This window comes from Engystomops pustulosus, chromosome 11 (assembly GCF_040894005.1).
Source record: "Engystomops pustulosus chromosome 11, aEngPut4.maternal, whole genome shotgun sequence".
Classification (NCBI taxonomy): Eukaryota; Metazoa; Chordata; class Amphibia; order Anura; family Leptodactylidae; genus Engystomops; species Engystomops pustulosus.
The window spans coordinates 89,816,020-89,839,940 of record NC_092421.1 but is presented as its reverse complement, the minus strand read 5'-3'; positions in this window follow the sequence as shown (position 1 = coordinate 89,839,940).

Below are 23,921 nucleotides of genomic sequence, written 5' to 3'. Positions count from 1 at the left end.
TGAAGCTAGATAGCATCTAAAACATCCAATAATTGTCCCTGACACTATAGGGGACGGCACGCAGAGGCAGCGGCAGCAGGCTAGAGAGTGGCATGGCGACATACCCCAAATGGACTCAGGCTTCAAACCAATGGGTGGGAGAGAGGAACCAAAGGAGGTGAGCAAGAAGCGCTGAAATAATATCGCTACATGATAAAAGTTTGCCAGTATATTTTGTGGATTACACAGCAGGGTGGCGACAAAGTTAACAAGTTTGATGTGGAATGCCCTGTAATAGCTCTTGGGCGGTGTGCCTTTTATCGCCTAGGCTCAGCAGTTTGAGCACCGCCTGCTGTCGCTTAGCGACGGCACTGCTGCTGTGCCTAGAGCTACCGACTGATGGCGCCATGGCCACAGATGGTAATTCGGAGGAGGAGGAGGTGGAGGAGGGTTGGGAGGAGGTATAGTAGGCCTTTGAGACCTGGACCGAGGTAGGCCCCGCAATCCTCTGCGTCGGCAGTATATGACCAGCCCCAGGGTCAGACTCGGTCCCAGCCTGCACCAAGTTAAGTGTAGTAGCGTTCTTATAAGTTTAGGATATGCCGGGTGAGGGGAATGTAAACAGATGCGCAAGAAGCGCTGAAATAATATTGGTAAATGATAAAAGTTTGCCAGTATATTTTGTGGATAACACAGCAGGGTGGCGACAAAGTTAACAACTTTGATGTGGAATCCATGAAAACAACCCAAAATTCTGCCTGACACACCTCGTTTGATAAGGGGACGATGTATGGAGGCAGCTATATGGACGACTTTTGGAGGTAGCAATGGAGACAACGTGTGGAGGCTGCTATGGAGACAATTTAATTTGGATAGTGCCTGTATGTGGCAGTCCCAAACATTTTTCAAACCAGAGGAGCAGGTAGGTGGCCCTCCAGAAAAATGGAATAGATTGAGTGCCTGTATGTGGCACTCCCAAAAATTGTTTAAAACAGAGGACCGGGTCGGTGGCCCTCCAGAAAAATTAAATGCATGAAGTACTATAGCTAGAGCCAGTGGGCCCTGTCAAAAAATAGCCAGTTTCCTCTGCTTTACTGTACAAAGAGGAGGAGAAGGAGGAAAATGAGGAGGAGGAGGAGTGGATAAATTATTCAGGTTGAGCTTCCTTCACCTGGTGGAGATTGGAAATTATGAGAAATCCAGGCTTTATTCATCTTGATAAGCGTCAGCCTGTCAGCGCTGTCAGTCGACAGGCGTGTACGCTTATCGGTGATGATGCCACCAGCTGCACTGAAAACCCGCTCGGACAAGACGCTAGCGGCAGGGCAGGCAAGAACCTCCAAGGCGTACAGCGCCAGTTCGTGCCACATGTCCAGCTTTGAAACCCAGTAGTTGTAGGGAGCTGTGTGATCATTTAGGATGATGGTATGGTCAGCTACGTACTCCCTCACCATCTTTCTGTAAAGATCAGCCCTACTCTGCCGAGACTGGGGACAGGTGACAGTGTCTTGCTGGGGTGACATAAAGCTGGCAAAAGCCTTGTAAAGCGTACCCTTGCCAGTGCTGGACAAGCTGCCTGCTCGCCTACTCTCCCTCGCTACTTGTCCCGCAGAACTACGCACTCTGCCGCTAGCGCTGTCAGAAGGGAAATACTGTTTCAGCTTGTGCACCAGGGCCTGCTGGTATTCATGCATTCTCACACTCCTTTCCTCTCCAGGGATGAGAGTGGAAAGATTTTGCTTGTACCGTGGGTCCAGGAGAGTGAACACCCAGTAATCGGTGCTGGAATAAATTCTTTGAACGCGAGGGTCACGGGATAGGCAGCCTAGCATGAAATCTGCCATATGCGCCAGAGTACCAACGCGTAAGAATTCACTCCCCTCACTGGCCTGACTGTCCATTTCCTCCTCCTCCAACTCCTCCAACTCCTCTTCTTCTGCCCATACACGCTGAACAGTGAAGGACTCAACAATGGTCCCCTCTTGTGTCTCGCCAACATTCTCCTCCTCTTCCTCCTCATCCTCATCCTCCTCCACCTCCACCTCCTCCGATATGCGCTGAGAAACAGACCTCAGGGTGCTTTGGCTATCAACAAGGGAATCTTCTTCCCCCGTCTCTTGTGACGAGCGCAAAGCTTCCGACTTCATGCTGATCAGAGAGTTTTTCAACAGGCCAAGCAGCGGGATGGTGAGGCTGATGATGGCGGCATCGCCACTGACCATCTGTGTTGACTCCTCAAAGTTACTCAGCACCTGACAGATATCAGACATCCACGTCCACTCCTCATTGTAGACTTGAGGAAGCTGACTGACCTGACTACCAGTTCTGGTGGAAGTTGACATCTGGCAGTCTACAATCGCTCGGCGCTGCTGGTAAACTCTGGATAACATGGTCAGTGTTGAATTCCACCTCGTGGGCACGTCGCACAACAGTCGGTGAGCGGGCAGTTGGAGGCGGCGCTGCGCTGCCCTGAGAGTGGCAGCATCTGTGCTGGACTTCCTGAAATGCGCACAGATGCGGTGCACCTTCGTGAGCAAATCAGACAGATTGGGGTATGTCTTGAGGAAACGCTGAACTATCAGATTTAACACATGGGTCAGGCATGGCACATGTGTCAGTCTGCCGAGTTGCAGAGCCGCCACCAGGTTACGGCCGTTGTCACACACAACCATGCCTGGCTTCAGGTTCAGCGGTGCCAGCCACAGATCAGTCTGCGCCGTGATGCCCTGTAATAGCTCTTGGGCGGTGTGCCTTTTATCGCCTAGGCTCAGCAGTTTGAGCACCGCCTGCTGTCGCTTAGCGACGGCACTGCTGCTGTGCCTAGAGCTAGCGACTGATGGCGCCATGCCCACGGATGGTAGTTCGGAGGAGGAGGTGGAGGAGGGGTGGGAGGAGGAGGAGGCATAGTAGGCCTGAAACACCTGGACCGAGGTAGGCCCCGCAATCCTCGGCGTCGGCAGTATATGACCAGCCGCAGGGTCAGACTCGGTCCCAGCCTCCACCAAGTTAACCCAATGTGCCGTCAGCGATACATAGTGGCCCTGCCCGGCAGCACTCGTCCACATGTCCGTGGTCAGGTGGACCTTGTCAGAAACGGCGTTGGTCAGGGCACGGATGATGTTGTCTGACACGTGCTGGTGCAGGGCTGGGACGGCACATCGGGAAAAGTAGTGGCGGCTGGGGACCGAATACCGAGGGGCGGCCGCCGCCATGAGGTTGCGAAAGGCCTCGGTCTCTACTAGCCTATAGGGCAGCATCTCCAGGCTAAGCAATCTGGAGATGTGGACATTAAGGGATTGGGCGTGCGGGTGGGTTGCACTATATTTCCTTTTCCGCTCCAGCGTCTGGGGTATGGAGAGCTGAACGCTGGTGGATGCTGTGGAGGATCGTGGAGGCGACGATGGGGTTTTTGTGCCAGGGTCCTGGGCAGGGGGCTGACTATCAGCTGACACAGGGGAAGGAGCAGTGGTGTGCACGGCCGGAGGTGAACGGGCTTGTTGCCACTGAGTGGGGTGTTTAGCATTCATATGCCTGCGCATACTGGTGGTAGTTAAGCTAGTAGTGGTGGAACCCCTGCTGATCCTGGTTTGGCAAAGGTTGCACACCACAGTCCGTCGGTCATCCGGTGTTTCCTTAAAGAACCTCCAGACTTCTGAAAATCTAGCCCTCGCCGCGGGAGCCCTCGCCACGGGAGCTTGTTTACGTGACACATTTAGCGCTGATGCACCTGCTCTGGCCCTGCCTCTCCGTCTGGCCCCACCACTGCCTCTTCTGCCTGTTCTGGTCGAGGACTCTCCTCCGTCTCAGAAGCACTGTGTTCACCCGGCCTATCAACCCAGCTTGGGTCTGTCACCTCATCATCATCCGATCCCTCAGTCTGCTCCCCCCTCGGACTTCCTGCCCTGACAACAACTTCCCCACTGTCTGACAACCGTGTCTCCTCATCGTCGGACAACTCTTTACACACTTCCACTACGTCAAGAAGGTCATCATCACCCACAGACTGTGACTGGTGGAAAACCTGGGCATCGGAAAATTGCTCAGCAGCAACCGGACAAGTGGTTTGTGACTGTGGGAAGGGTCCAGAAAACAGTTCCTCAGAGTATGCCGGTTCAAATGCCAAATTTTGGTGGGAGGGGGCAGACTGGGGGGGAGGAGGCTGAGGTGCAGGAGCTGGAGGAGTGCCGATTTCGGTGACATGGGTGGACTGCGTGGAAGACTGACTGGTGGTGGACAAATTGCTCGAAGCATTGTCAGCAATCCACGACATCACCTGTTCGCACTGTTCTGGCCTCAACCGTGCTCTACCACGAGTCCCAGTAACTTCAGACATGAACCTAGGGAGTGTAGCTCTGCGGCGTTCCCCTGCTCCCTCATCAGCAGGTGGTGTCTCACCCCGCCCAGGACCATGGCCTCTGACCCCTGCAGTAGTTGGACGCCCACGTCCCCGCCCTCGTCCTCTACCCCTAGCCCTCGGGTTAAACATTTTGAAAATAAAAGTTATAACTTAAATTTTTTTTTTACTTTTTTTTGTGTTTTTTTGTGTTTTTTAGTTTTTAAAACCAAACGATGCTATCCTATTGCTATGGCTATTTTCTAGCCAAGTATGAAAGCACACTACTATGCCAGATGAGATGACACTGAGTTATGAAAAAATAAACGTAAAATAAAAAGAAAATGGCAGACTGTGCCTAATTGAAATCAAACCCCTAATAAATTTTCCCACTTCGGTCTTTGCTATGGATATGTGCGTCACTAAGCGCAAAACACAGCGGTCGCAAGTCCCCCTGCAAATTCCTCACAATATGGTACTAGCTGCACTACTAGTGCCAGCAAGCCCAGCCACAAGCAAACAAAAAAAAAAAAAAGTAGAACGTTATTGTAGCCCTAAGAAGGGCTGTTGGGTTCTTTGAGAATCACTCCTGCCTAACAGTAAGCTAATAGAACACCCTAACGCTTTCCCTGACCAGCAGCAGCTCTCTCCCTAGCGGCATCCAGACACAGAATGATCCGAGCAGCGCGGGCAGCGGCTAGTCTATCCCAGGGTCACCTGATCTGGCCAGCCAACCACTGCTATCCACGTGTAAGGGTACCACGTCATGCTGGGTGGAGTGCAGAGTCTCCTGGCTTGTGATTGGCTCTGTTTCTGGCCGCCAAAAAGCAAAACGGCGGGAGCTGCCATTTTATCGAGCGGGCGAAGTATTCGCCCATCTCTAAATATTACCAATGATCTGGGTCCTGGGGGAGAAGAGGTAGGAATGCCCCACGCGTATCGCCCGCTATACGGGCTTCCTCAGGGTATGATCTCGTCCCTTAATGGCGGAGTTTTTTGGAGCTGGGGAAGCTCTAAAAAAGATGGCATGAGGCTATTAGAGAATGAGGCTTCTATGGTGCGGTTGGTGAACTCGACTGGACCTGTTTCGGGGGGACTTTCGGCATGTATGGTAAGTGACAGTAGTTCCTCCGGTATTTGAGAATCTTCTATATTTGCATTTTGACTTGATGTTCGGGGGCTCAATGAGTCTGAATCTGTTATAGTTTTTGTTGGGGTCTTCTTTGGGGGTGGGGTTTTATTCCTAGTTGGGTGATTGGGTACATCATTGATTTGTTGTAAAGGGAATCTAGGTTTGGTATTGCTCAAGGGTGGGGTCTTCTTAATATTGTGTGTCTCAGAGTTGCCCTGATTAGCCTTTTGTGATTGGATTCTCAGGGTTTGGTTGGTATAAGTTCTCTTTCTAGTGTCTTACCTCCATGTACGCATGCGTGCGCTCACATATATAAGAGCTGTCAACGGGAGACGCGCCGCACAGCGCTCCCTACCCAGCAACAAGAGACACCATACGCAGGGCTCCCAGACTACCCGGACCCCAGCAAAGTAAGTTTCACTTACACTAAAGCGCACACCAACTAGATTACCCATACCTTACATCTTATATCCCACAGGGACGGACCAACACTCTCCCATCCACAGAACTAATACAGCGATATCAACTATCGCTAACACCGCTAGGGTAAGCCCTAACTATCTCCCCTTATTTACAACCTACTGCAATATGAGCTATAAGAGATCATGTTTATAGAACTAACACCATCCTAGGGAAGAATCAGTTAGGGCCGAAATGACCAGGAGGCGGAGCCGGTAGCGGAGGCCTGTCATGATGAGGGGGACCGGAGCGATGGGGTTAAGGGGGCGGGGCTTATGCCCGCGCCGAAGATCTCGCGGGAGCTGCAGTCTCCCGGCTCTTAAAAGGGGGGCAGGGACGGCCCCTTCTTCCTCTTGCCACGACGACAGGGAACCGAACAGATCGTCACGTCGGCAGAGGAAGAAGGTCAGACCATGTCCCACATCCAGGATATCATGCGGGCGGCAGCAGCTGAGCCCGGCCAGGATTGGTTGTGTGCTCAGCTGCAGGCCGCCTTAACTCCTTCCGCCCCGGCATCTCCTCTATCTTCACGGCCGGCGCGACGGGCTCCCCCCCCGGAGCGCTTCAGGACCGACGCCTCTCCCACTATCGTCCCCTCCGTCAACGGTCCTGCAAGGCCCAACACCCGCCAGAACACCGGCGCGCGTGGGACCCGTGCGCCCCCGGTGGGTAAGAGGGTTCGCCCTCCGTCTGCCGGTGCTAGGGGGACTTCCATGTCCCAGCGCAGATCCCAGAGCCCAGCAGACCTCACAGCCGCTGCAGAGACCCAGGAGAACCGCTGCCGATAGGCAGAGATCCCCATCGCCCCGAGTGTCAGCTCCCGCCGAGCGGGGGAGGGATAGAGCCTCCCGCACACCCTCCCTCTCACCTCCCGCCGCGCTTGATGTCAGCACGACCAGTAGGCCCCAGAACTACGTGTTTGCAGCGGTGGTGCATACCCCGCTGGTTTCTTCTCCAGCACCCGTGATGTCAACGCGGATTTCCTTACCAGCACGGCAGGTACCACACAGCCCCTACCTCCTATGCCCCCATCCCCCTCCCCTCAAATGTATTCCTTTAATGCTAATTTTCCACAATCAGGTGCCCCGTGTTCTCTCCCCCCCTGGGTAGCACATTTATGGTCAGGCTTTCAGGAATTAATGGGGAGGGCGTTAAACGCGGGTAGTCCGACACCTGTTTGGTCACCTCAGATAGTACCAGGCCCAGCTCCAGTCGTGCAGACGGCCAAAACCCCGTTGCCTGCCGAGTTACGCCTGGAGGATGGCCCTCGGAGCGAAATATATGTTTGTTTCGAGGGTCCACTAGGTTATCATTTACAGCAAGAAGTCAAAGAAAAAAATTTGGAAGGATGAGTACGTGGAAATTTTTTCACTACTCCCTAGATAAACCACGTCCAGAAGAGTATAAAAAGGAAGACGAGATAAAACGTAGGTACCAATTAATTCCCAGAACTTTTAATAACTGGTTCCAAGCATTTGCCATCCTAGCCAGTGTGATAGGCGAAAAAGCCCCTCAGCATTGCTCCGCTTTATTTTCTTATATGGACGCCATTGGCGAGGCGCATCGCCTTTACGGAGGAATATCCTGGTTGCGCTATGACGAACAGTTCAGACAGAGAAAGGCGATGCGCCCCTCCATGCGCTGGGATCACAGGGACATTAGTCTGTGGATGAGGCTAATGGTGGCGGCTAGGATAGGTCCTCAGCCCTTTCGTGCAAGCTCCTCTTACGGATCCGTTACCCAAGGGACAGCTGTTGTCCCAGCAGGAGCTGCAAAATCAGGCACTTGCTGGCAGTTCAATGAATCAGCTGTCGCTTCGGTAACACATGTAGGTTTAAACACGAGTGCTCCCATTGCGGTGGTGTGCACTCGGCAGCCAGATGTTTCAGAAAATCACGAGGCCGTACCTCCGATTCTTCTAGAAAAGGGGAGGACGCCGGTCCAAGTAAGCAGTAAGTATCCTGACAGGGAGGGAGCAAAATTTTTGTTAGAAGGCTTTAGTGTAGGTTTCAAAATCCCCTCAACATCTAAACGGGTAACAGTGGTCACTAAAAATTTAAAGTCAGCTAGGGAACATCCACAAGTAGTTCATGAAAAATTGTTTAAAGAAGTAGCATTGGGCCGCATGGCAGGTCCTTTCAAATTAATGCCTTTAAGTAATCTTATAGTCTCACCATTGGGGGTAGTCCCTAAAAAGGAACCCAATAAATTTTGCTTAATTCATCACCTATCTCACCCCCCGGGTCTGTCAGTGAATGACGGGATAACGGATGAACTCTGTTCAGTATCTTACGTGTCATTCGATAAGGCGATTGACTTAGTCAGACTAATGGGCCCTGGGGCCCTTATGGCAAAGACGGATATTGAAGCAGCCTTTCGTCTGCTCCCGGTTCATCCCGAGTCTTTTCATTTGCTAGGCTGTTACTGGGATGGGGCCTATTTTGTAGATCAATGTCTCCCCATGGGTTGCGTGCTTTCATGCTCCTACTTTGAACAATTCAGTACTTTCTTGGAATGGGTGGTGAAGATGGAATCGGGCATCGATTCCATTCTTCATTACTTGGATGATTTCCTCTGCATAGGCCCCCCAAATTCGCATGTGTGCTCAGTATTACTGAACACGGTACAGAGAATAGCAAGTCTTTTCGGGGTTCCGCTAGCACCTGAGAAAACAGAAGGCCCGGCAACAACCATGCGCTTTTTGGGCATTGAGATCGACTCTGTCGCAATGGAACGTCGCTTGCCACAGGATAAGCTACAGGACTTGCGCGAGTCGATTGAGACGGCCCGGTCAGCACGAAAACTGCGACTACGATAACTGCAGTCGCTTCTGGGGAAGCTGGCCTTTGCCACAAGAATCATGCCCATGGGTAGGATCTTCAGTCGTAGACTAGCATTAGCCACGGTGGGAGTTCGCGCTCCTCTTCACTTTATTAGGTTATCAGCGGCGCATAGAGCAGATTTGGCGATTTGGTCATCATTTTTGGCTAAGTTTAATGGCAAGTCGGTTTGGCTACAGGATTGGACATCCATCGCAGAGGTGGAATTTTACACTGATGCGTCTGACGGTCTCGGTTTTGGGGCTTATTTAAAGGGCGCCTGGTTGGCGGAGGCTTGGCCTGCAGAGTGGGAAAAAGCGGGTGTCATCAGGAACACTACACTAACGGGACTGTTCACATTAGTGGTCGCTTTGACGGTTTGGGGTTTTAGACTGGCTAACAGGCGTTTAAAAATATACACCCCAATGAGTCGGTGGCTCAGGGTTTGACATCTCTAACAGCTTCATCCCCGCAGGTTGTTAATGTTCTTAGACATCTCGTGCTGTTATGTCTGTCAAACAATATTTGGTTGAGTGCTAGACATGTCCCGAGCGAGCCTAATGCTACAGCATTTGCTTTATCTCATTTACAGTGGGAGTTGTTCCGGTCCCTGGCCCCGCACGCGGATCCCATACCGACCTAGGTGCGACCACATGTTGGGGATATCCCCTTCAGGTTGCATTGTCCTTTATAAAACAGTCCTTAGCTCCCAGTACATGGAGGTCTTACAAGGCGACAAGGCAATCTTGGGAACAGTGGTGTGAGGGGTTAGGTGTTAGTCCTTATCAAAATAACCTTGTAGCAGTTTTAGTGGGATTCCTAGACCACCGCCTTGAGATGTCGGTATCCCCGACGATTTTGCGGAGAGAGGTAGCAGCTCTCGCGTTTTATTTTAAACTTTTCGCAGATCAAGACTTTACTAAACATTTCTTGATCAAACAAGCAATAAAGGGTTACACCCGCAGTTTCCAGCAGACCCCCGTACCCGTCGTCCGGTCTCCTTTGCATTGCTGCTGAAATTAACGGCATCTCTTCCTATGGCTTGCAGAGATGCCTATGAAGTAGCGCTATTTAGAGCAGCATTCGCCCGAGCTTTCTTTGGGGCTTTTAGAATTGGGGAATTGCTGAATTCCAGCAAAACCAAACCTGATGGTCTCCCGTTCAGTGCCGTATGCTTGACGGAAGGTAAAATAGAATGTTTCTTGGCCAGATCTAAAACGGATCAATCGGGAAAGGGTTACACAATAGTGTTAAATAGTTTGCCGGATTCGCCGGCCTGCCCTGTAGTGTTGCTGTCTCAATTTTTAAAACTGCGGCCCAAGGGGTTTATTCCTTTATTAATCCACAAAGATGGTGTACCTTTAACTAAATACCAGTTTGTAGTCATGTTCAGGAAGTTACTGGCAAATCTGGACTTAGACCCACGCGAATTTGCTTCGCATTCCTTTCGTATTGGGGCAGCTCGTTGGGGTCCTCCGGATGAGGTTATTAAACAAATCGGTCGGTGGGAGTCAAATCGCTTTAAGACTTATGTTCGCCCTATTTGGTAGTGTAAGTTGCCGCCCCCCCCCTCCCATCCTATAATCAACCCCACCCCCCTTCTCCCTTACACCCCCCCAACCCTCCACTTGCTCTCTTTTGTCGGAAACACAACAAAGGTTTTTTTTTATTCCCCCCCCCCCCCCCCCGTTTTGTTTTGTTTTGTTTTGTTTTGTTTTTTGTTTTTTAGCATCGTCCACATGCCTGTAATGGATTGTAGGCCACTCATTTGTTGTCTGGGGGTGCATGCAGAGCCGACGTCCACCCGCAGGGTCGCAGGTTGGGCTTACCCAGAGGTGAAGCTGAGGTCCATTGGTTAGGAACTCGGGGAATGTTATGGAGTGCTCTCCTCCCTCAGCTACATTACTATGCCCGGCTGGATAGGGAACCTAACGTCCTTTGTTTGCACCTGGGGGGCAATGATTTAGGCTCCCGCACTTCTCAGACGCTGATTAGAGATATTAAATATGACACCATGCGCCTGCTGTCCTTCTTCCCAGGAATCGTTCTCATTTGGTCTGATATCCTTCCCCGACTCAAATGGCGTAACGCCAGGTCGGTGTATAGGCTGAACCGCGCTCGGGCCAAAGTTAACAAAGCGGTGTTTAAGTTCATTACCCGACAAGGGGGGATCGCGGTGCGTCACGACGACCTAGAGAATACCGATCCACAATTTCGTCGTGCCGACGGGGTTCATCTGAATGATATGGGCATTGATTTGTGGGCTTTGGGGATTCGGGATGGTATAGAACAGGGTTTTCAGGTATGGCGGAGCGCACAGCAATAAAGGGGTTTACTACTGCCCATGTATGGCGGGGTCTACGAGGGCCAGTGGGGTGAAGCACTATACAGGTGGAAGTGGTTTGGTAACAACGAGCGTTTGGTCACACCCGGTGGGTGGACCTGGGAGGAGGAAATTGAGTGTCTGCGACAATTATGTCACCCCACGAGCCGGAGCGGTGCGGTGTGGGGAATATTGCATACACTATTCTCGCCGGCCCTCATAGACCTTCTTTCTGCAGGTTCTTTCATGTATAGTTTATAAATGTTCAATTGTAAAATGTTATTTATGTTAATATATTTAAATTCCCTTTTTGTATGTTTGTTAATAAAGAGGCTGCTGTGGCCGCCATATTCCAACTTCAAAGGCGTCTTTTCCGTGTATTTCTCTTGGAAAAGGTAAAGGTACACAGGGTTTTGATGGGTGTACGGGTAATAGGTACTGAGCACATCGGGAGTCCCTACATCATGTGTCCCCCACCACCAGCACAGGAGAGACTGAGGCTATACGGGACAGTTAATATCTTCTTTCTATATCACTCCAGACTTCTTTTCAGCTCCACCTTTATATTGGGTATCATGTGCTATACATCACGCCATTACTAGAACCTCTTCAATAATGAACTACCAACCATCATGTTTCTATATGTTATATATTTATATACTCATCTAATTTGACTAATGGCTCACTACCGTTTCCATGTATCTCAAAACGTTTTATATATGAATTATTTATATCTAATTGTGTGTCTTATATATGATTTTTATATATGAATTGAAAAAAGTTTTTTAATTGACTTTTATGTATATCCATTTATCTCTTATCTATATACATTTATTCATATATTTTTTTGTATAATAGAGCATTGTTTTAAAAAAAACTATACGGACCTGAGGAAGGGAGCGGTACGCTCCCGAAACGCGTCGTCCTTGTATGCATCTAAATAAAAGCCTTGTCAACACCAAGAAGCGCGGTTACTGGTCCTGATTTTTTACCCTACGCCTGTACAGGAGGGGAGAGGACAGACTAAGGGACACTAAAGGAGAGAGGCCCTCCCCGTGCCCAGCCTCTCATACTCCAGAGAGCGCACCTTCACCAGGAGGGGAGAGGACAGACTAAGGGACACTAAGGAGAGAGGTCCTCCCCGTGCCCAGCCTCTCATACTCCAGAGAGCGCACCTTCACCAGGGGGGAGAGGACAGACTAAGGGACACTAAGGAGAGAGGCCCTCCCCGTGCCCAGCCTCTCATACTGCAGAGAGCGCACCTTCACCAGGAGGGAGATGACAGACTAAGGGACACTAAGGAGAGAGGCCCTCCCCGTGCCCAGCCTCTCATACTCCAGAGAGCGCACCTTCACCAGGGGGGAGAGGAAAGACTAAGGGACACTAAGGAGAGAGGCCTTCCCCGTGCCCAGCCTCTCATACTCCAGAGAGCGCACCTTCACCAGGAGGGGAGAGGACAGACTAAGGGACACTAAGGTGAGAGGCCCTCCCCGTGCCCAGCCTCTCATACTGCAGAGAGCGCACCTTCACCAGGAGAGGAGATGACAGACTAAGGGACACTAAGGAGAGAGGCCCTCCCCGTGCCCAGCCTCTCATACTCCAGAGAGCGCACCTTCACCAGGAGGGGAGAGGACAGACTAAGGGACACTAAGGAGAGAGGTCCTCCCCGTGCCCAGCCTCTCATACTCCAGAGAGCACACCTTCACCAGGAGGGAGAGGACAGACTAAGGGACACTAAGGAGAGAGGTCCTCCCCGTGCCCAGCCTCTCATACTCCAGAGAGCGCACCTTCACCAGGAGGGGAGAGGACAGACTAAGGGACACTAAAGGAGAGAGGCCCTCCCCGTGCCCAGCCTCTCATACTCCAGAGAGCGCACCTTCACCAGGGGGGAGAGGACAGACTAAGGGACACTAAGGAGAGAGGCCCTCCCCGTGCCCAGCCTCTCATACTCCAGAGAGCGCACCTTCACCAGGAGGGAGAGGACAGACTAAGGGACACTAAGGAGAGAGGCCCTCCCCGTGCCCAGCCTCTCATACTCCAGAGAGCGCACCTTCACCAGGGGGGGAGAGGACAGACTAAGGGACACTAAGGAGAGAGGCCCTCCCCGTGCCCAGCCTCTCATACTCCAGAGAGCGCACCTTCACCAGGAGGGGAGAGGACAGACTAAGGGACACTAAGGAGAGAGGTCCTCCCCGTGCCCAGCCTCTCATACTCCAGAGAGCACACCTTCACCAGGAGGGAGAGGACAGACTAAGGGACACTAAGGAGAGAGGTCCTCCCCGTGCCCAGCCATTCATACTCCAGAGAGCGCACCTTCACCAGGAGGGAGAGGACAGACTAAGGGACACTAAGGAGAGAGGTCCTCCCCGTGCCCAGCCTCTCATACTCCAGAGAGCGCACCTTCACCAGGTGGGGAGAGGACAGACTAAGGGACACTAAGGAGAGAGGTGCTCCCCGTGCCCAGCCTCTCATACTCCAGAGAGCGCACCTTCACCAGGAGGGAGAGGACAGACTAAGGGGCACTAAGGAGAGAGGCCCTCCCCGTGCCCAGCCTCTCATACTGCAGAGAGCGCACCTTCACCAGGGGGGAGATGACAGACTAAGGGACACTAAGGAGAGAGGTCCTCCCCGTGCCCAGCCTCTCATACTCCAGAGTGCACACCTTCACCAGGAGGGGAGAGGACAGACTAAGGGACACTAAGGAGAGAGGCCCTCCCCGTGCCCAGCCTCTCATACTCCAGAGAGCGCACCTTCACCAGGGGGGAGAGGACAGACTAAGGGACACTAAAGAGAGAGGCCCTCCCCGTACCCAGCCTCTCATACTCCAGAGAGCGCACCTTCACCAGGAGGGAGAGGACAGACTAAGGGACACTAAGGAGAGAGGTCTTCCCCGTGCCCAGCCTCTCATACTCCAGAGAACGCACCTTCATCAGGAGGAGAGGACAGACTAAGGGACACTAAGGAGAGAGGCCCTCCCCGTGCCCAGCCTCTCATACTCCAGAGAGCGCACCTTCACCAGGGGGGAGAGGACAGACTAAGGGACACTAAGGAGAGAGGCCCTCCCCGTGCCCAGCCTCTCATACTCCAGAGAGCGCACCTTCACCAGGAGGGAGAGGACAGACTAAGGGACACTAAGGAGAGAGGCCCTCCCCGTGCCCAGCCTCTCATACTCCAGAGAGCGCACCTTCACCAGGAGCGGAGAGGACAGACTAAGGGACACTAAGGAGAGAGGCCCTCCCCGTGCCCAGCCTCTCATACTCCAGAGAGCGCACCTTCACCAGGGGACAGAGGACAGACTAAGGGACACTAAGGAGAGAGGCCCTCCCCGTGCCCAGCCTCTCATACTCCAGAGAGCGCACCTTCACCAGGGGACAGAGGACAGACTAAGGGACACTAAGGAGAGAGGCCCTCCCCGTGCCCAGCCTCTCATACTCCAGAGAGTGCACCTTCACCAGGAGGGGAGAGGACAGACTAAGGGACACTAAGGAGAGAGGCCCTCCCCATGCCCAGCCTCTCATACTCCAGAGAGCGCACCTTCACCAGGAGGGAGAGGACAGACTAAGGGACACTAAGGAGAGAGGTCTTCCCCGTGCCCAGCCTCTCATACTCCAGAGAACGCACCTTCATCAGGAGGAGAGGACAGACTAAGGGACACTAAGGAGAGAGGCCCTCCCCGTGCCCAGCCTCTCATACTCCAGAGAGCGCACCTTCACCAGGAGAGGAGAGGACAGACTAAGCGACACTAAGGAGAGAGGCCCTCCCTGTGCCCAGCCTCTCATACTCCAGAGAGCGCACCTTCACCAGGAGGGAGAGGACAGACTAAGGGACACTAAGGAGAGAGGCCCTCCCCGTGCCCAGCCTCTCATACTCCAGAGAGCGCACCTTCACCAGGAGGGGAGAGGACAGACCAAGGGACACTAAGGAGAGAGGTCCTCCCCGTGCCCAGCCTCTCATACTCCAGAGAGCGCACCTTCACCAGGAGGGGAGAGGACAGACTAAGGGACACTAAGGAGAGAGGCCCTCCCCGTACCCAGCCTCTCATACTCCAGAGAGCGCACCTTCACCAGGAGGGGAGGGGACAGACTAAGGGACACTAAGGAGAGAGGTCCTCCCTGTGCCCAGCCTCTCATACTCCAGAGAGCGCACCTTCACCAGGAGGGGAGGGGACAGACTAAGGGACACTAAGGAGAGAGGTCCTCCCTGTGCCCAGCCTCTCATACTCCAGAGAGCGCACCTTCACCAGGAGGGGAGAGGACAGACTAAGGGACACTAAGGAGAGAGGTCCTCCCTGTGCCCAGCCTCTCATACTCCAGAGAGCGCACCTTCACCAGGAGGGGAGAGGACAGACTAAGGGACACTAAAGAAAGAGGCCCTCCCCGTACCCAGCCTCTCATACTCCAGAGAGCGCACCTTCACCAGGAGGGGAGGGGACAGACTAAGGGACACTAAGGAGAGAGGTCCTCCCCGTGCCCAGACCCTTATACTCCAGAGAGCGCACCTTCACCAGGGGGGAGAGGACAGACTAAGGGACACTAAGGATAGAGGCCCTCCCCGTGCCCAGCCTCTCATACTCCAGAGAGCGCACCTTCACCAGGGGGGAGATGACAGACTAAGGGACACTAAGGAGAGAGGTCCTCCCCGTGCCCAGCCTCTCATACTCCAGAGAGCGCACCTTCACCAGGAGGGAGAGGACAGACTAAGGGACACTAAGGAGAGAGGCCCTCCCTGTGCCCCGCCTCTCATACTCCAGAGAGCGCACCTTCACCAGGAGGGGAGAGGACAGACTAAGGGACACTAAGGAGAGAGGCCCTCCCCGTGCCCAGACCCTTATACTCCAGAGAGCGCACCTTCACCAGGAGGGGAGAGGACAGACTAAGGGACACTAAGGAGAGAGGTCCTCCCCGTGCCCAGACCCTTATACTCCAGAGAGCGCACCTTCACCAGGAGGGAGAGGACAGACTAAGGGACACTAAGGAGAGAGGTCCTCCCCGTGCCCAGCCTCTCATACTCCAGAGAGCGCACCTTCACCAGGAGGGGAGAGGACAGACTAAGGGACACTAAGGAGAGAGGTCCTCCCTGTGCCCAGCCTCTCATACTCCAGAGAGCGCACCTTCACCAGGAGGGGAGAGGACAGACTAAGGGACACTAAGGAGAGAGGCCCTCCCCGTGCCCAGCCTCTCATACTCCAGAGAGCGCACCTTCACCAGGGGGGAGATGACAGACTAAGGGACACTAAGGAGAGAGGCCCTCCCCGTGCCCAGCCTCTCATACTCCAGAGAGCGCACCTTCACCAGGTCACCCAGAATGTTCCTAACCATCTCATCCACCGGGAGGATTTTACGCTGCGTCGACACTAAACACCGTGCGTTCCACGTGTGGTACCTGACCACTAGGCTAACTAGGAATAACGTGCAGCGGTCCCGGCCACCCAGGCCTCTGAATGCTCCATAGGCCCACTCCGCATAGGAGAGACCGGCCAACCCGGGCCAATGGATGGAAGCGCCCACCCGGCTGTACACCTCTGTGTTAAAGGGGCACTGAAGCAGGAAGTGGTCCATGCTCTCCAGCAGACCACCGCACTCCTCCCGGGGACAACCCCTTTCCTCAGAGCTCCTACACTTCAGATTGTCCCTCACAGTGATATAATTAGGCAAATCACCTCTCCACAGCTGTTGTAATGAGTTTCAAACGCGATGAAAACGCGCCCTCAAGGGGATCCTGATGGAATTCAACATACTCAAACCCACCCTCAGATCCCGACTTGGGCAATCCCTGAGGGCCAGAGGCTTCTGGAATCCCTGACCAGATACCAAACTCGTCCCATCATCCTCCTCCTCCACCTGGCTCGCAGGCTGCAACACCATCAGCCTTTGCTCTCTGTTATCAGCCGTTTTTGCAAATCTGTCTTCATTTAATAATTTTCCTTAAATGGACCACCGTTATTACAAATAAAACTCTTTCTTATTAGAAGCTTCTCAATGTCGGATTTCAGTCTGTGGTGCGGGCACATCGCAGCTCCTCCCGGAGCCTCCTGATGGTCTTAGTCGCCTCTTCATACTCACAGAGGTGGCTCTGGACGCAGGAGGCATAGGTGGACAAGGACTCCCGGGGTCCCTGCACCGCCCAGCCTCCCCCCGCATGGTCAGCCTCCCCCTGCACCGCCCAGCCTTCCCCCACATGGTCAGCCTCCCCCTGCACCGCCCAGCCTCCCCCCGCATGGTCAGCCTCCCCCTGCACCGCCCAGCCTCCCCCCGCATGGTTAGCCTCGCCCTGCACCGCCCAGCCTCCCCCCGCATGGTCAGCCTCCCCGTACACCGCCCAGCCTCCCCCCGCATGGTCAGCCTCCCCCTGCACCGCCCAGCCTCCCCCCGCATGGTCAGCCTCCCCCTGCACCGCCAAGCCTCCCCCCGCATGGTCAGCCTCCCCCTGCACCGCCCAGCCTCCCCCCTGCATGGTCAGCCTCCCACCGCATGGTCAGCCTCCCCCTGCACCGCCCAGCCTCCCCCCGCATGGTCAGCCTCCCCCTGCACCGCCCAGCCTCCCCCCGCATGGTCAGCCTCCCCCTGCACCGCCCAGCCTCCCCCCGCATGGTCAGCCTCCCACCGCATGGTCAGCCTCCCCCTGCACCGCCCAGCCTCCCCCCACATGGTCAGCCTCCTCCTGCACCGCCCAGCCTCCCCCCACATGATCAGCCTTACCTCTGTGAGCACTCCACTTCTTATCTCCAGCCCCAGAGGACAGCTCTCACCCGCACCATCATGGACATCCAGCTTCTGGGTTCTCCGCTTCTCAGGGGGATTAGGAGCCGCATTGCTATGACTCCTGGTGGAACGTCTCACCCCTGAGTCCTCCATAGCGCTGTCCGGTTCCTGGCTACCCCTGCCCCCCGCCGGCCTGGCCCAGGAAGCAGGAGCCTGGGGCTTGCCGCCCGGGCTCATGCCTGGAAACCCACTCCCTCCCTGGGAGAGGAGAAAGCAGGCCCCAGGTGGAGGTGGATTATTCCTGGAGCTCAGGCACGCCCTCCTCTAACGAGCTCCAGAGCTGCACTCACTATTCTGCTCTGTGATCTGTAAGTTTATGCAGTTTATAAAGGTAAACACCTTGAAGTTCCATGTATCACCACTAGGGGCGGTGAAGCCTCTGCTTGAACAGAACTCCAACTCAAGAAATCCTGGTCTGCAGAAGTTTTAGGTGATTTTATTATTGACAGACAGAAAGGAAAACTGAGGAACTGCAGCAGGAGCCACAGTCATGGCAAAAATAAAGAGCTTTACCCATGAATTAGATGTCCAAAATATAATACAGGCGGTCCCCTACTTAGGGACACCTGACTTACAGACGACCCCGGGGCAACACAGGGAAAATCAGCGCAAAATTTAAGAATTCGGTTAACCCATCGCAAAAACGCAAATCGGGCCCTTAGTAAATGACCCCCACTGTCTTTTTATTTCTCCATGTTCTTTTGTCTTTAATCATTTCTATGTCTGGTCTATTTTATTCATCACATTTTGCGATATTTAACCTTGTGTTGGTTGTTTTCGTTGAAAACAATCGTAATTTGTGTTTTTATTAATAAAAACAAAAATAAGACAAAAATGTAAACATTCTGCTCAAAACAAACAAAAAAATCCACAGCGATAATTTGTACCTTATATATTTACAATCAATTAATTAACAAATATGCAAATGATCATCGAAAAAATCTACATCTGAAGGTAGGGATCAGCTGTAGGGATTTATAGGGACTATATTGCAAATCATCGCCTGCTCCAGGGTAAGTAGTTAACCCCCCGCTGCCCGGCGCTGCTCCCCCACATACGATGATACATTTGTTGTTGCCTTGGGAACATTTGCAAGAATAACATTGAGGGCGCGTTCACACGTTGCGTTTTGACCTGCGTTTTCATTGCGTTTGAAACGCATATACAACAGCTGAGGAGAGGTGATTTGCCTAATTTCATCACTGTTAACGCATGCGTTAACAAAACGCATCGTAAACGCAATGTTAACGCATGCGTTAACAACGCGTTAACGCATGCGTTTTGTTAACGCATGCGTTAACATTGCGTTTACAAACCTAAACGGTAATGTAATTAGGCAAATTACCTCAGCTGTTGTATATGCGTTCCAAACGCAATGAAAACGCAACCAAAACGCAACGTGTGAACGCGCCCTGAAACTCTTTGCGATTAAATGAAGCAAAAAAAAATAAAAAAAATTGCTAAATTTTTGCTCAAAAATTAAACAACAAAGAACAGATTTACAATGATAAATATCCCTCATTGTATCTAAGCCAGTGATAACCTACTGATGTATCTAAGCCAGAGATAACTGATACTGTCTACTGATGTATCTAAGCCAGTGATAACCTACTGATGTATCTAAGCTAGTGATAACCTACTGATGTATCTAAGCCAGAGATAACTGATACTGTCTACTGATGTATCTAAGCTAGTGATAACCTACTGATGTATCTAAGCCAGAGATAACTGATACTGTCTACTGATGTATCTAAGCCAGAGATAACTGATACTGTCTACTGATGTATCTAAGCCAGAGATAACTGATACTGTCTACTGATGTATCTAAGCCAGAGATAACTGATACTGTCTACTGATGTATCTAAGCCAGTGATAACCTACTGATGTATCTAAGCTAGTGATAACCTACTGATGTATCTAAGCCAGAGATAACTGATACTGTCTACTGATGTATCTAAGCTAGTGATAACCTACTGATGTATCTAAGCCAGAGATAACTGATACTGTCTACTGATGTATCTAAGCCAGAGATAACTGATACTGTCTACTGATGTATCTAAGCTAGTGATAACCTACTGATGTATCTAAGCCAGAGATAACTGATACTGTCTACTGATGTATCTAAGCTAGTGATAACCTACTGATGTATCTAAGCCATAGATAACTGATACTGTCTACTGATGTATCTAAGCTAGTGATAACCTACTGATGTATCTAAGCCAGAGATAACTGATACTGTCTACTGATGTATCTAAGCTAGTGATAACCTACTGATGTATCTAAGCCAGAGATAACTGATACTGTCTACTGATGTATCTAAGCTAGTGATAACCTACTGATGTATCTAAGCCAGAGATAACTGATACTGTCTACTGATGTATCTAAGCCAGAGATAACTGATACTGTCTACTGATGTATCTAAGCTAGTGATAACCTACTGATGTATCTAAGCCAGAGATAACTGATACTGTCTACTGATGTATCTAAGCCAGAGATAACTGATACTGTCTACTGATGTATCTAAGCTAGTGATAACCTACTGATGTATCTAAGCCAGAGATAACTGATACTGTCTACTGATGTATCTAAGCTAGTGATAACCTACTGATGTATCTAAGCCAGAGATAACTGATACTGTCTACTGATGTATCTAAGCTAGTGATAACTGATACTGTCTACTGATGTATCTAAGCCAGTGATAACCTACTGATGTATCTAAGCCAGAGATAACTGATACTGTCTACTGATGTATCTAAGCCAGAGATAACTGATACTGTCTACTGATGTATCTAAGCTAGTGATAACCTACTGATGTATCTAAGCCAGAGATAACTGATACTGTCTACTGATGTATCTAAGCTAGTGATAACCTACTGATGTATCTAAGCCAGAGATAACTGATACTGTCTACTGATGTATCTAAGCTAGTGATAACCTACTGATGTATCTAAGCCAGAGATAACTGATACTGTTTACTGATGTATCTATGCTAGTGATAACCTACTGATGTATCTAAGCCAGAGATAACTGATACTGTCTACTGATGTATCTAAGCTAGTGATAACCTACTGATGGATCTAAGCCAGAGATAACTGATACTGTCTACTGATGTATCTAAGCTAGTGATAACCTACTGATGTATCTAAGCCAGTGATAACCGATACTGTCTACTGATGTATCTAAGCCAGTGATAACTGATACTGTCTACTGATGTATCTAAGCTAGTGATAACCTACTGATGTATCTAAGCCAGAGATAACTGATACTGTCTACTGATGTATCTAAGCTAGTGATAACCTACTGATGTATCTAAGCCAGAGATAACTGATACTGTCTACTGATGTATCTAAGCCAGAGATAACTGATACTGTCTACTGATGTATCTAAGCTAGTGATAACCTACTGATGTATCTAAGCCAGAGATAACTGATACTGTCTACTGATGTATCTAAGCTAGTGATAACCTACTGATGTATCTAAGCCAGAGATAACTGATACTGTCTACTGATGTATCTAAGCTAGTGATAACTGATACTGTCTACTGATGTATCTAAGCCAGTGATAACCTACTGATGTATCTAAGCCAGAGATAACTGATACTGTCTACTGATGTATCTAAGCCAGAGATAACTGATACTGTCTACTGATGTATCTAAGCTAGTGATAACCTACTGATGTATCTAAGCCAGAGATAACTGATACTGTCTACTGATGTATCTAAGCTAGTGATAACCTACTGATGTATCTAAGCCAGAGATAACTGATACTGTCTACTGATGTATCTAAGCTAGTGATAACCTACTGATGTATCTAAGCCAGAGATAACTGATACTGTCTACTGATGTATCTATGCTAGTGATAACCTACTGATGTATCTAAGCCAGAGATAACTGATACTGTCTACTGATGTATCTAAGCTAGTGATAACCTACTGATGGATCTAAGCCAGAGATAACTGATACTGTCTACTGATGTATCTAAGCTAGTGATAACCTACTGATGTATCTAAGCCAGTGATAACCGATACTGTCTACTGATGTATCTAAGCCAGTGATAACTGATACTGTCTACTGATGTATCTAAGCTAGTGATAACCTACTGATGTATCTAAGCCAGAGATAACTGATACTGTCTACTGATGTATCTAAGCTAGTGATAACCTACTGATGTATCTAAGCCAGAGATAACTGATACTGTCTACTGATGTATCTAAGCCAGAGATAACTGATACTGTCTACTGATGTATCTAAGCTAGTGATAACCTACTGATGTATCTAAGCCAGAGATAACTGATACTGTCTACTGATGTATCTAAGCTAGTGATAACCTACTGATGTATCTAAGCCAGAGATAACTGATACTGTCTACTGATGTATCTAAGCCAGAGATAACTGATACTGTCTACTGATGTATCTAAGCTAGTGATAACCTACTGATGTATCTAAGCCAGAGATAACTGATACTGTCTACTGATGTATCTAAGCTAGTGATAACCTACTGATGTATCTAAGCCAGAGATAACTGATACTGTCTACTGATGTATCTAAGCTAGTGATAACTGATACTGTCTACTGATGTATCTAAGCCAGTGATAACCTACTGATGTATCTAAGCCAGAGATAACTGATACTGTCTACTGATGTATCTAAGCCAGAGATAACTGATACTGTCTACTGATGTATCTAAGCTAGTGATAACCTACTGATGTATCTAAGCCAGAGATAACTGATACTGTCTACTGATGTATCTAAGCTAGTTATAACCTACTGATGTATCTAAGCCAGAGATAACTGATACTGTCTACTGATGTATCTAAGCTAGTGATAACCTACTGATGTATCTAAGCCAGAGATAACTGATACTGTCTACTGATGTATCTATGCTAGTGATAACCTACTGATGTATCTAAGCCAGAGATAACTGATACTGTCTACTGATGTATCTAAGCTAGTGATAACCTACTGATGGATCTAAGCCAGAGATAACTGATACTGTCTACTGATGTATCTAAGCTAGTGATAACCTACTGATGTATCTAAGCCAGTGATAACCGATACTGTCTACTGATGTATCTAAGCCAGTGATAACTGATACTGTCTACTGATGTATCTAAGCTAGTGATAACCTACTGATGTATCTAAGCCAGATATAACTGATACTGTCTACTGATGTATCTAAGCTAGTGATAACCTACTGATGTATCTAAGCCAGAGATAACTGATACTGTCTACTGATGTATCTAAGCCAGAGATAACTGATACTGTCTACTGATGTATCTAAGCTAGTGATAACCTACTGATGTATCTAAGCCAGAGATAACTGATACTGTCTACTGATGTATCTAAGCTAGTGATAACCTACTGATGTATCTAAGCCAGAGATAACTGATACTGTCTACTGATGTATCTAAGCCAGAGATAACTGATACTGTCTACTGATGTATCTAAGCTAGTGATAACCTACTGATGTATCTAAGCCAGAGATAACTGATACTGTCTACTGATGTATCTAAGCTAGTGATAACCTACTGATGTATCTAAGCCAGAGATAACTGATACTGTCTACTGATGTATCTAAGCTAGTGATAACTGATACTGTCTACTGATGTATCTAAGCCAGTGATAACCTACTGATGTATCTAAGCCAGAGATAACTGATACTGTCTACTGATGTATCTAAGCCAGAGATAACTGATACTGTCTACTGATGTATCTAAGCTAGTGATAACCTACTGATGTATCTAAGCCAGAGATAACTGATACTGTCTACTGATGTATCTAAGCTAGTGATAACCTACTGATGTATCTAAGCCATAGATAACTGATACTGTCTACTGATGTATCTAAGCCAGAGATAACTGATACTGTCTACTGATGTATCTAAGCTAGTGATAACCTACTGATGTATCTAAGCCAGAGATAACTGATACTGTCTACTGATGTATCTAAGCTAGTGATAACCTACTGATGTATCTAAGCCAGAGATAACTGATACTGTCTACTGATGTATCTATGCTAGTGATAACCTACTGATGTATCTAAGCCAGAGATAACTGATACTGTCTACTGATGTATCTAAGCTAGTGATAACCTACTGATGGATCTAAGCCAGAGAT